Source organism: Capsicum annuum, chromosome 1 (genome assembly GCF_002878395.1).
Source record: "Capsicum annuum cultivar UCD-10X-F1 chromosome 1, UCD10Xv1.1, whole genome shotgun sequence".
Classification (NCBI taxonomy): domain Eukaryota; kingdom Viridiplantae; phylum Streptophyta; class Magnoliopsida; order Solanales; family Solanaceae; genus Capsicum; species Capsicum annuum.
Window position 1 is genome coordinate 247,264,230 of NC_061111.1, and position 14,704 is coordinate 247,278,933.

Consider the following 14,704-nt stretch of genomic DNA (forward strand, 5'->3'; position numbering starts at 1 on the left):
AGTAATATGTATGATATTTAAACCTCATCATTCCAGCAAGTTTGGAGTTATGACATCAAATAGAACCAATTCTTCATTCTGGGATGTGCAACAACAAAGTCGAACATATCAAAACCAAGACTCGATTCGTTCACTTTGTAGAGCTCGTCATTTTATTTTCTACATGATGCTTTATATGTGTTAATGTCAGGTTCTTACAACAAGAATTGTATAAACCAATATCCATAAAATTGATTTATGTACCTGCCGGCATGATGCTTTAACAGCCCATCGGTAATCCATTCTGAATAGTCATAGATCAACTGTGTTAGTTTTTTTGGAGCCTCGTACGAGATGTTGAACCCTTCAAACGGGTAATCTTTCGTTCTCCCAAACTAACATGCTTTACTTTTTCTTCATCTTTGGAAGCAGTTGATGGATATCAACTGTCATATTATGCTTTTCGGCAGTAGCTGTGACATCCACCTGGGAACCAAGAATTGTAAATGCTAAGTAGAGATATACAACAGATTTTCCACCTACCTCTGCCCTCCCCCACCTATCTCACTCTTCCCCGGCAACCACATTCCCCCACCCCCCCCCTCTCCCTCCCCCTCCCCCTCCCCAATCACAATATTCTTTATTCTACCACTGTCTATTTAATATTTATTATTTCTTAATAATATTTTGTCCATGTTAAATTATATTACCTTTAAAAAAAAATACAACCATTCATTTCATATTTGTGTGATGTTTATATACATTATATATATAAGGTTCAAATTTCATAGTCATATCTATTACAAACATAAATGTAATGTTAATTGTAAACAAAAATAAAAACATGATAGAAACGATAATTTATTTTGAATATCTATATAATTTTTCATGATATGCTCTAAATATATGACGTATTTATCTTTTTTTTTATTCACTAAATTTTAACAACTTGCCTTCATTGATCTTTTAGAATTAATGTCGTACTTTCATTCAACTTATTTTAAAATTTATAGACGACATATGAAACAAGAAACTCATCATTGCTATAAATAATACAAGAACATTAATCACAACTCAAAAAATTAATTTTTAAAAATACAAATTAATATAAGTATTCTAAACTACATTTAAATCATAATCCAAAGAAAATGGTCAAAAGCCCCTCCAACCTTTACCCCAAATCCCAACTACACACTTATACTTTGCTGAGGTCCTATGACCCCCCGAACTATTTTAAAGTGGAATTATTACCCCCCTGAACTATTTTAAAGTGGAATTATTACCCCCTCGGAAATTGACAACCAGTCATTTTGGTATATGGTGTGATGCACGCGCTGCCACGTCATTTTTTTTTACTCTAAAAAAATTAATTATTTAACATTATTATTTTCTTTTTTCTTTCCCTTTCCTTTTTTGCTCCATTTTCTTCTTCAACCCAATTTCATCTTCTTGGGTTAAAAATAGAATTCTTGGGGAAAGAAATGACGGATTAATGAGTGTGTAAATGTACCTCATACATACACGCGTATGTTCTTTTTCAACCCATTAATTGCGGATAAATGCTCCTCAAAGCTTTTCATCTCTTTTTGCTCAAGATCGCCATTAATGGCGAATTCTTCCCCATTGTAGAAATTCAAAGCTTTGAGCTCGCCATTAATGGCGGATTTTGAGAAAAAATAGAAAAAATTGGAGAAATGGGTTATGTTGGAAATTATATATGGCATTGTAGAAATTCAAAGCTTTGAACTCGCCATTAGTGGAGATCTTGAGCAAAAAGAGAGGAAATCGAAGTTCTTGAATTTTTGCTAGTTTTTTGAATCGGAGTTCCTCATATTCCTCATTCAAGAATTCATTAATCGAAGAAATCTTATTGTTTCCTTAGTTCAAGTGTTTCTTGATTTTGGTAATAACATTTTTCAAATTATCAAAAAACACCATTAATGAGAATTTAGAGATGAGAAAGATGAAGAACTCCATTAATGAGTTCTTGAATTTTTGTTTTGAAAAAGAGAAGAAGAAGACATGATGTGGCAGTTATAATGCATTAAGAAAAAATAATAATTAAAATATTTATTATATTATTAAAAATAATGATGTGGAAATCAAAAAATAAAGAATTTTAAGTGAAATAGACTCACCTGACGCGCTCATAGGCGGTGTAGTCACATCCGTTGACACGTCAGCAACTGGGGGTAATAAATTCGGTAAATATAAGTTTAGGGGGGAATAGGTCACCTTTAAAGGTTGAGTGTGTAGTTAGGATTTCGACTAAAGGTTGGGGGTAATAGACCATTTTCTCTAATCCAAATATAAAGAATTTATACATTGAAGATTACTTAAATATTATAAGAAAGACCCCAATAGATATTAAAGGCCACAACGTTTCAAGTTAAAATATTAAGTATTTGTATAATTTTTAGAAATATTAATACTTTAAATTTTCGAACTAAACAAATAAGTTGATAGTAATTACAATGCCTTTCTAATACATCGTAAAATACTAAAACTTTCTAATTGTTCATTCAGGTAAATTGTATCCGTGTCTCCTTTGCACAACAATGCAAAATTTTGTGACAAAAAAAGATGAGAAGAAAATTAGAAAAACATGAAAAGGAGGATTATCGTACATAGATAATATTAGCAAAGTATAGATTGGATTAAATTAATTTAAATTTCATATTTAAAATATTGTAACCTTTAATTAGGAAAACAAATTTCAACAAAATTTCAAATTTGAAGTGAAAATATAATATAATTATACATATCTGATAGAGTGTAATGTCTTTTCTTTTCTATTCATAAATTCATCAAATTAACAAATTAATAAAAACACCTTGAATAATTGTAGTAGTTGAAGTTATTTTCTCTAACTAACTATGAGATTTTTCAAAACGTTTAAGCGTACGAAATGATAGGTCGAGGAATAACTTTAAGATTGTAACATTTTATAAAGTCTAGTTTTTAAAATTGAATTCTATTTCAACTATTCTATTTACAATATTAAAGCAGTACCTTTGATACTAATATGAAACGATCTTGAGATTTTTGGGAATAGAGTGACTACTATTCAACCACCAAAAGTAGATGCGTAGAAAATCTTGATACGACAATATAGTCGGTGCGAAAAAAAATAGAATTATGATTTTTTTTTAAAAGTCCTGCAATTATATAATGAAAAGAAATAAATTTATTTTTATGGTAGTGTTATCATAAAGAGAACAAAAAATGTAAGTTTGACAGCATTAAGAATTATGATAATGAACCGCCAATACTTGTACGAATTTTTTGATTATCTTGTCCATTCATTTTCTTTATCATTTTATACTCTTAAGAAAAGAAATCAAAGATTAGGAAAAAACATTCTGTCTATTCAAAAGCAAAATATGAAAACCACCCAAAAAGAAAATTAAACAATAAATAAATATTTAAAACAAAATTTATACATGATTATGAAATAATCATGTTCTCTTGAATTTAATAATACTAGCTAATTTTTGTTTTGTACATATTCATAGGAGTTTATAAGAATAGCTGTAATCACCTTATCTCTTAAAAAAAATGAGTTTGAATTCAAATTTTAGATTCAAAATTTAGTTATAATTTTCTTTTGTAAACTTAATTAAATTTTTTATTAATTGATAAGTTTAAACACAAATAATCCTTGTACACTCTTTTGTGATTTTGATGGACATGCATAATTTATTTATTTTTTTCAAAATCTATAAACAAAGAAGAAAAATATGATAATTAATTATAATAAATTATATCAATGTTATTCAAAACAATATACTGAAGAAAATAAAAAAGATTATTTATTTGTTGCCACCGCATATCAAACTGCTTTTGCAATAATTCACATTAAGTCATCTCCATCATCTGCAAATAAGTTAATAAAAAGTATATCAGTTAAAAAAAATATAAATTTTATTCGATCAATAAGATATATTTGAATTATAAGAATAAATAAAAAAATAAAATTATATATATTAAAGAAGATAAATAATTGAACATTGAACAATAAAAAAAAAAAAGGAAAGGAGAAGAAGAAGTTCATAGCAGAGAGAGAAGTGTTATACATGGAGTAGTTGTTATTTAAAGGATTTAGCACATTTTAATACTTTTACAATTATTATTTATCCAATAAAATTATGCTTTAAGATTTTACTGTCAAACGGACTCCTACATATCTGGAGTAGTTGTTTCAAATTGAAATTTTATTTTACGTTTTTTTTTCTATTTTATCATTTTTAGTTTTTTCTTTTTAACAGTAAAATGTGTCTTTACCCTTTAAATAAACTTTCAAGTGAAATATATCTAACATTGGACTGAGTCAAATATAAATTTTGAAAATTTTATAAGAGATAAGTTTGAAATAGTAAATGTTTATTAGAACTCTTCAATTATGGTTTCTAATTTTAAGATAATGAATTGTTTAAGAAAAAAGGATAATGTATTTCAAATTCAAATACTTAATCTTTCTATTCAAATTTTTTATTACAACATTTTTTAACTTAATTTACTCTATATATGGGTTTCTAATTTCAAGATAATGATTTTTTTAAGAAAAAAGGATAATGTATCTCAAATTTAAGTATTTAATCTTTCTATTCAATTTCTTAAACTTTATTTACTATATTTTTGTTTTTGTTTTTAAAATAATAATAATAATAATAATAATAATAATAATAATAATAATAATAATTATTATTATTATTATTATTATTATTATTATTATCCTATACATAAATATTGCTACTACTACAGCTTCCACCACTACTATTAATTATTATTATTATTTTAATATTTTTTTTGTCTTTCCCTAATATGTAAATAAATTATATTTAAATATAATTTATAATCTTTAAATTTTAAAGAGATAAGTTTGAAATTGTATATGTCTATTAGAACTTTTTAATTATAAGTTTTTATTTTAAAAATAATGAAAATCTTTTTTTTAAAGATAATGTACTTCAAATTCAAATACTTAATCTTTTAATTTCAAAATTTTTATGACATTATTTTTTAACGTTATCCTAAAATTTTTACGTGGCTTCTCAATAGCTTGCCACGTGACTTCTTGTCTTACTTTTTGTTTTCCTTTTATATATATAGAGAGATAGATATATAGATAGATAGATAAGCCTATTAGCTCATGTGCGAATCACGTCACGGAAATGTATCCCCCATGGTAGAAAGAGAAATGAATTTAGAAATTTCACTGTATGATCTGGCACATGTTCGGTTGGACATTTAGAAATTTCTTGAACTAACATTCAATTCAAGCTTGAAGATTTTTGTAAATTAAAATACATTATTTAGAATTTTAGCGGCAACTAGGATTTAGTTTAATTCTTTTCATGTTAGTTGCTTCTATTTCTATTGTTAGTGTATTTTCTTATCGATTAAAGTGAAAATCAAACATTAATGACTAAAATCGATAAATCAAGAACTGATTAAAAATATCTTATTAGTTGGTTATTGATTTAGCATATTTGAAAATAAAAAATGAATAAATCAAAACGATAATGTAAGAATATTACATATAATATTACTTATTAATGACCCACATATATTTGGTAAGAAATTTACCTTGTCTCCCAAGTAAAGTATTAAATCAGTCAATTACTTTTTCTCCAAGTTATGTATACATGGTAGTTCTTTGATGGCAAGAAAAATTATAAAGTTCCTAGGGTTAAAGTTATTTGACTAAGAGTCCCTAGCCTACCTACAAATAAGCCTGTGACTCCATCAGTCTGGCATACCTTTGATAGACATAGGCTAGAAGATTCTTATGTGTCTTTTCCCTCTTTTCTTTTTAAGATTTTGACAAAGTTGATTCGTCACAACACTTGAGCAATAATGGTTAAAGGTACGTTTCTATTTATTTTTCCGCTGCGCATTGACTCTGTATATGTATTGAAATTTCAACATGTGGTATCGGAGCCACCTTTAGCCATGTTAGTTAGTGTTTCGTTATATTCACAAATAGTAGTATTGTTTTAATTGCATATTCATTATTGTATCATATTCTTCTAATAATATCTTGACTAATTATAAGAAATATGAATGGGAGACATGTAGGCTCAGCCTATTCCCTTATCGTATGCAAACTATTATCACTATGGCTAAAGAATTACCGTTTAAACGAAGGACATATAGTCTCAATCGATTCCTTTGTTGTACGGTTTTTCGTCGATAAAAGATGTTTTATACAATGGATTGCTTTGATGTAAGCTTTGCCTATTCAATCCGCTTTAATATTTTAAGAATTACACTTGTTTAAGTTAATTATTAAAATTAACTATTGTGAGATGTCATTCTGAGTTCTTTTTATCATATGTTTGAGTTAGCACAACATCCCGAGCATACGATATAAAGAAAATAATCTCTTTAATCACATAAAGTTAAGTGATTGAAATATAATAATGACAACTAATAAAGTCCTATTATCTTATCAAAATAGTAACCTTACCTTACAAGGAGGTAACTAGTTTGGTTAGATTAATGGGAATAGATTGTAAATCTTTCTGTTTAAAAAGTATTTTATGCCCACAGGTATGGATTATTTTCTAGTTTTATCCGATTTACTATTCGATTTCCTGTGAGTGCAACCTCTACCCACATGAAGGTTTATAATTTACTTAAGAATCAATATTCACGTGATTTATTTTGATGGTTATGTATTTCATAGCTTATGTATGTGTATCTTTGTTTTGCAGTTAACACAACTTTTATTACTGCTCTATTTAACAGAAATGCACAAATTTCAATGTTTTCTGATGAAAACTTTACTAAATGAAAGAAGAAAGTCCTTCTCACTTTAGGATTTTCGAATCTGGATTTGGCACTTCATGTGGAAGAACCATCTGAGACCACAAAATCAAGTACACCAGAGGCTAAATTTTTTATGAGCGGTGGGAGCGATCTAATCGCTTGAGCTTAATGCTCACAAAGGCTCGTATAAGTCAAATCATTAGGGATTCTATCCTTAACAACGACAATGTCAAAGCTTATATGAAGGCAATTGGTGAACAATTTGTAAGCTCTGACAAAGTATTGGTCAGCACTCTTATGAAGAGGCTTCAAGTACGACATTTGATAAAAGTCGTACAGTGCGTGAGCACATTATAAAAATAAGAGATATTGCTGCTACACTCAAGTCCCTTAAGGTTGATATGTCTGCACCATTTCTTGTGCATTTTATTCTCAACTTTCTTCCTACTAAATATGATCCGTTCAAGAAATCTTACAACACACAGAATGATAATTGATCAATCAATGAACTCTTGACTATATGTGTGCAAGAAGTGGAGAGGTTGAAGCATGAGACACCCGAAAGTGCAAATTTAGTGGCTCATGATTAAAAAAATACAATAAAGGGCAAAAGTATTCCTATGAAGAAGAAGGGCAGCCTTGACAAAGACATTTGCCATTTCTACAGAAAGAAGGGACACTGAAAGAAAGATTGTCTGAAACACAATAAGTGGCTTCAGAAGAAAGGTAAGTTTACCCTTGTATGTTATTAATCTAATTTTATTGAAGTTTCTGATAATACATGGTGAATCGATTCTGATTCCACAACTCATAATACCAAAAACATGGAGGGTTTTCTAACTCTAAGGAAGCCGATGAAAAGTGAATAAAATATTTATTCTGGCAATAAGACGGCATCACATGTGGAAGGAGTGGGGACGTATAGACTCATTTTAAAAGACGGTTTTCAATTAGATTTAGAAAGCACTTTTTATGTTCCATCGTATTTTAGGAATTTAATATTTTTTCTAGATTATCCATACCTAGTTACGATTTCAATTTTCATTTGTCTACAATGAAACTTTTGAAAGAAAATAAAGTTATTGGTTTTGAAAATATGTATGAAAATTATTTAAATTTGAGCTGGCCTCCATGACTCAATGTAATTTAATAACTCTGCATGGTAAAAAAAATTGACACTAAGCGATGTATTATCAATGAGAACTCATCAAGTCTTTGGCACAAGAGATTGGGACATATCTCTATTAAAAGAATCAAAAAGTTAGTTAATGATGGATTTCTTAGATCTCTTAATTTTTTTTTGACTTTAGGACTTGTGTGGACTGCATAAAGGGCAAACAGACCAACAAATCCACAAAAGGTGCCAAAAGAAGTTCTCAATTGTTTGAGATCATACATACAAATATTTATGGATCTTTTCCTACCCCTTTCTTGAATGGTGAAAGATATTTTATCTTATTTTTTGATGACTATTCAAGACATATGTATCTCTATCTTTTGTAATAAATCAAAAACACTTGATGCTTTTAAAATAAGAGTAGAGAAACAAATTGAAGCTCAGATAAAAATTATAAGGTCTGATAGGGGTGGAGATATTATGGTAGGTACACAGATAAGGGACAAGTTAAAAGTTCATTTACTGAGTTTCTTGAAAAAGAAGGTATAATTGCACAGTATACCATGCCAGAAATACCACAATAAAATGGTGTGGCCGAAAGAAGAAATCAGACATTAATGAACATGGTAAGAAACATGATTAGCAGATCAAGTTTATATTTATCATTATGGAGTGAAGCCTTAAAAGTTGTTGTGTATATTTTAAATAGAATTCCATCAAAGGTTGTCCCCAAGACACATTTTGTAATACCCCAACCATTTCGTAAGCCTAAATTCTTCTTTTGAGCGAATGGGAAAGACTTTCAAAGTGAATGACATTTAAACCATGCTGTATTTTTCTAATTTCTACTTTCTATCATGTGAGGATTTGAATAAGCTTTCGATCGATACCAATTTCTTCAAAATCAGAGATCGGAGCAAGAATTTATGACTATCTGAAGTCCCAATCGAGAAACATCATTATTTAGAACCTCAGCGCGTCCGGAGATGAGTAATATCCCAATTGTCACTTTTTAGTGAGCCTCCACGATATTACCGCATCGCGCCAAGGATCAATATTAGGATTGTCAAATTCCAATGCCCTTCCAGGTCATAACCAAGGTGGCAATGTGATTTCACCGCATCGCGCCACTAAGCAGTTTCTCAGTTGTCCAAATCTAGTGAAGGACGACGATCATGGCGCGTCGCACCAGGGCCAAAAATCGGGCTCTAGTTTTAGAATTTGCTTAAGGGTATTTTGGTAGTTCCGTCCAATTTGGCCCTCTATATATAGATTCAAGTAGAGAAGAGAAATCCATTCTTCTCCATTTCTCTTCCAAGAAATATCTAGAACTAGGGTTTCTCTCTTTCAAATCCAAATCAAATCTTCTCCCAGAAATTCAAGAATTTGTCCATAGATTTCACCAAGTTGTTCAAGAATCAGGTTCTCCAAGTCAAAGGCATTAAGAAACTTAGCTCAAAAGTGTGAAAAAGAGTTTCCAATCAAGTCGTTTCATCTTAAAGTTATAATCCAAGGTATGTGGGGCTTGAACAAGAATATCCTTTCATTCTTGTGCCCAAAGAATTGATTTTTACTAATGAAATTTCATGATCTTTGCAAGTGAGTTTACACCCAAATTACTTTATTGATGATCTATGAGATTTGAATTGATTAAGTTTGATATTGATGACTATTTTACCATCATGTTTCTTAAATTGAGAACTTATGCCATGAGTTGTATATTGTTATTATGTATTGATGATTTTTATCTGATTTGAGATAAGTGTCATGATTTAAGCGTTTCTACGAGAAGTTGATTATTGAATATATATTGATATTTGAGCTTGAGAGTCAAGAATGAATTCTATGATATTTTCTTGAAGTTTGTGATGTTTGATATGAGTTAATAAGCAAGTCCATTTAATGATGAGAAAGATTGTTTTGAGTTGAGTCGAGTTAGGAATCTACAAATTATTTATGATTTACAGATGCGATATATTTATGATTTTGGTCTCTATGATAGACCCTTGAGTTGATTGAGGTGGATTTCCTAACGCGTTCTGAGCTGAGTCTGGGATGAGTATTTAGCAACGAGCGGGAAGTGTGGGTTCAGTGCATCCTACTTCCCCAGAACTACGTGCCACCGTAAAATTGAGATTTGAGGGCCAAAGTGCCGATTTTTTGATCACGGAGATGAGTTTGAGGTTATACTCCCTGGCAAGAGTATAACGCTCCCACCAATGTGGGGTTCCTTCCTTAGGAGGGCAAAACATTGGACTCCATGTAGCTCACATGGTTTATGTCGGTTAAAAGAAAGTCCATAAGAGTTCAAGTTTCATGAATTACCGAGTCACTCTAAGTCTTGAGTCAAAGAGTTTGAGTTGAGTAAAATGAAATGATTTATGCGATTTATAAAACATGTGTTACTGTTGATGATTTATGAGAAATTATATTACAGTTTAATTCAAGCGAAGAGGGTCACTGTCGTCAGCATGCATGATTTTCCTATTCATTTATGATATTATTTATAATGTTGCATACACCCTATATACTCAGTACATTCCCAAGTACTGATTTCCCGTACTCTTCTGTGTGCTGCATTTTCCCGTGATGTAGGTTCAGGTGCTCAGTCTCAGCATCAACAGTGATCTTCGAGTACCTTTATTTACACTTCTACAGTTGGTGAGTCCTCATGGTTTGAGGACCTATGTCCCTGAGTTTTGTTTGTTAAGCAGATGATTATTTCTTTTCAGTTCAGTGTGAGTCAGTTAGGGACCTGTCCCAATGGCTCTTTAGTCTTGATTAGTAGAGACTTTGTTAGACTAGAGTATCAGTATGTACAGAATGTCAGTATTTTGATTGTACAGGCCAACATATCTTTGCTTTCGAGTATGTCCATGATATGATATTCTTTCTTATTTTGCTATGACTTCCGTCAAAGTGAGTTCTGAAAGGGATGAAAGGCTTAGAGGGCTAGCTTGAGGCCACGTGTGGCCTTAAGCACCGTGTGACATCTTGGATAGGTATGTGTGGTGTTACACTTTTTGAATTATTTAATGGATGGAAGCAACGTTTAAACCACTTACACATTTGAGGATGTCGAATTGAAGTGAGGATTTATAATTCACATTTAAAAAAGTTGGATGAACGAACAATAAGCGGTTTTTTTATAGCTATGTGGTTAACTCTAAAGGATTCAGGTTTTATTGTCCTTCTCATTTCCCTAAAATTGTTGAGTCTAAAATGCTAAATTTCTCGAGGAACATGAAGTGGGAGTGGTTCAACTCAAGTGGTGGAACTAAAAGAGATAAGGAAACCACTTATGGTACCTTTATATACTGAAAACTTCAATGAAAATTAGTTAAATTCTCATGAATTATTTGAAGAGCAACAAGTTCAAAAGCTACCACCACTTGATGAGCCACATGAAGAACAACCCACTTTACATAAATTTATTGTTGAAGGATCACCTAAACCAATGAAAGTAACAAGATCCTCAAGTGTTCATTGATAAATAATTTCTAGTGACTATGTTCTATATCTTCTAGAGTCTGATTATGATATTGGACTAAAAGATGATCCATGTTCATTTTTACAAACCATGAGTGGAGAAAACTCCATACTTTGGTATGATTCCATGAATGGCTAAAAATAAAGTCTGAAATCTCTTTGAATTACCAAAAGGAGTATCTACTATAGGATCTAAATGGGTTTATAAAATCAATAGAGACTCATCTGGTAATGTTGAGCGATATAAAACTAGACTTGTAGCCAAGGATTTCACTCAAAAAGAAGGTATTGATTACAATAAAACCTTCACTATTGTGTCAAAGAAGGATTCATTAAGAATAATCATGGCATTGGTAACTCATTTTAATTTAGAGCTATGTGGACACGTAATTTTGTCCCTCCCCGAAAATATTTTTACTCATTTAACTCATCTTACAATAAACCCTTTCTAGTTGATAATTTTTTCATAAAATGGCAAAAAAATAGCAACCAACTCTCAACAAATTGATAACAAATTTTATCTCATCCCCTACCCTATCCCACTACCCCTACCCCCACCTCACCATCCCTACCGCACATGCCCTACGTGGTCCCCACCCCTCAAACTCACGATTTTTGTTTTCATTTCAATAGACCCACCAGGAAAAGAGGAAAAGAAGAGGACCTCACCATTTTCCATTCATATACAAGACAAATTCATCACACACAGAGTACATATATATAGGGGTGGGCATATTTTGGTTTAAGCCGAAAAAAACCGAAAAATCAAATCGAAATTTAATTTTGATTTCTATTTTTCAATTTTCAGATCGAATTTGATTTGTAATTTTAGAATTTCGGTTTTTGGTTCGGTTTTCGGTTTTAAAAAAATAAATTCGGTTTAAACCGAAAAACTAAAATTTTATAAATAAATAAATAATATATATAATAATATATATATTTTATTATATATATATAACATAATTTTATGTTATATATATATATATATATATATATATATATATATATAATAGTTAGTAATTCACATTCATAATTAATATTTAACAGCAAATTCGCATACGTCGCAGACTATTTATAGATTGTTTTAGTGACTCAATATATTTTATGGACTATTTTGGTGACTTTGGACTGTTTTATGGACTATTTATGCAGAAAGTATGTTGTTTCATGGACTATTTTTACGAATTTTATGTTATTTTGTAGACTATTTATGCAAGGTTATATTATATATAATGATTAATGACGTTATGTATTATGTTAAACTTATGATTATTTCATTTCGTTTCATCCATGTTGAGTTATTTATAATTATTTATATTTGAGAATGAAAAACAAGTTTGAAAAAAATAATTTTTCTAAAAAAATCCATCAATTTTAAATGTTCATTTATGAAAAAGAGAGGCTAACTACTTTAATATTTCAAACCGAAATAAAAATTCGAAATAACCGAACCGAATTTGTAAAAACCGAATCAAACCAAATTTATTTCGATTTGATTATGGATGTCATTTTTATCGATCCAAAAATTGATAAATCGAACCGATATTAAACAATCAGACCAAACCGATCGAACACCCCACCCCTACATATATACACCAACACACACCTCACATACGGAGACTCCTCCTCCTTCATGAGAGAACCCACTGGAATTTTTATTTTTTACACAATACCCATATAGATAACACACATAGATATAGCCATAGACACTGAAAGAAGGGGAAATTGAATCATCTTCTCCATTATATCATATACGCGCACACACACAGAGCACTCACCAGTGAGAGGGAAAGATCGATAGAGAGGGAGAAAGAAGTGAAGAGTTAAAATCAGAGGAGAGCTGAGAGAGGGAAGAGATCGACGATTGAGAGATTTGTCGCCGCCGTAGCTCTGGTGAATACCCAACAAAAACCAATCAAAAACAGTTGGGAAACCACCAAATCCGACCCCTCGGCGCCGATATCGGCGACCATCCACCGAAAAGCGCCGAAACCCACTGGTGAGCAACCGAAATCGGCTCAATCAGTCTTGATTCCAATGAAACCAGTCGAAAAATGATTGCAACAGTAACGGGAGCGAGAATTTGGTACGGATTTATCTTCGTTTTGCGGTTTTTAATTTGGGTTGATGAAAAAAATAGAAAAGTGGGTTCTCCGGGATTGGATTGGGTTCGCATTAAGGTTCAGTTTGAGGTTTGGCGGCGCTCAAATCAAGTAATCCAATTTGATCACAATAAAATCGTCAATTGAGGTTCAATTCTTCAACCCTATTCTTCTCTTATTTTATCTTTGTGTGATCTGTCGATGTTATGATTGTTGTGTGTATGTGTTTGGCTGTTGGATTCGGACGTTTGAAAATTAAAAGAGAATTTGAGTTGATAGTCCGATGAATTTGTTAATCATGGATTGAGGAATTTGGGGCGGGAATTGAAAGATTGATAAGTGATTTTGGTTTAATGTTGATTCATTGATTATGTTAATGTGTTAGAATCATGATAAATTGAAATAGGTAGGCAAACGGTAGGCCGTGTAGGCAAATTTAGGAATTTTAAATTGTTGGATGGTTTGAAACGATTGTTGAATGGTTTGTTTATCGTGTTTGACTGAATTGTATTCATTTGGCCGGAGAATACCTCGAGGAAATTTGTATTTGTTATCAGGGAATGCTCTGCAAGATTTTGTATTCGGAAGGACGTTCTTGATGAAGGCCCAGGGCATTGGGTAAAACATTGGAGCATAGTTTAGGATTAGTGTAGGTTACCTTAGGATTTATATTTTCGTATTTTTCTATTTTGGACTGTATAATTGGACTAGACACTATATTTTGAGTTTGTTTTGTTTTGTTTGTTTGATTGATTGTTATATGTGTTTTTGTGTGGTTTATATATTTATAATGTCAAATTAGTCGATATGCTCCACCAAGCAATCGTGGTTGAGCCACGGGATCGAGGGATGCCTAACACCTTTCCCTCGGTCAACAGAATTCCTTAGTCGGAATCTCTGTTCACAAATTACTTTTAAATAGTCAAAAACAGTTTTGAAAAAAAGATTTCCAAAGGTGACTTGGCACACCCGATTATGCCAAGTGGAAACTCTGAATTAATTATACAGCATGAATCTTTTTTTAAACAATTTTCATATTTTGTCACTTAATAATAAAAATTCTTTCAAACTTAAAATTAAATCTTTTGATAAAAAAAGGGGTGTGACAAGCTACATCAAATGGATGTTAAAACAACTTTCTTGAATGGAATCTTGTTGAAGAGGTATACATGCGTTAGCCTGAAGGATTTAGTGATACGAATGAATGTTACCTTGTTTGCAAGTTGAATAAATCTATCTATGG

The 14,704-nt window shown here is 31.0% G+C and overlaps 1 long non-coding RNA gene across 1 annotated transcript; it reads left to right on the forward strand.

The window, feature by feature from the left end:
- The first annotated feature begins 12,723 nt into the window (after positions 1-12,723).
- LOC107849772 lies at positions 12,724-14,222 on the forward strand. Its single transcript, XR_001668273.2, has 2 exons — positions 12,724-13,609; positions 14,019-14,222. It is a non-coding gene; the product is annotated as an uncharacterized LOC107849772 (long non-coding RNA).
- Positions 14,223-14,704: the final 482 nt, after the last annotated feature.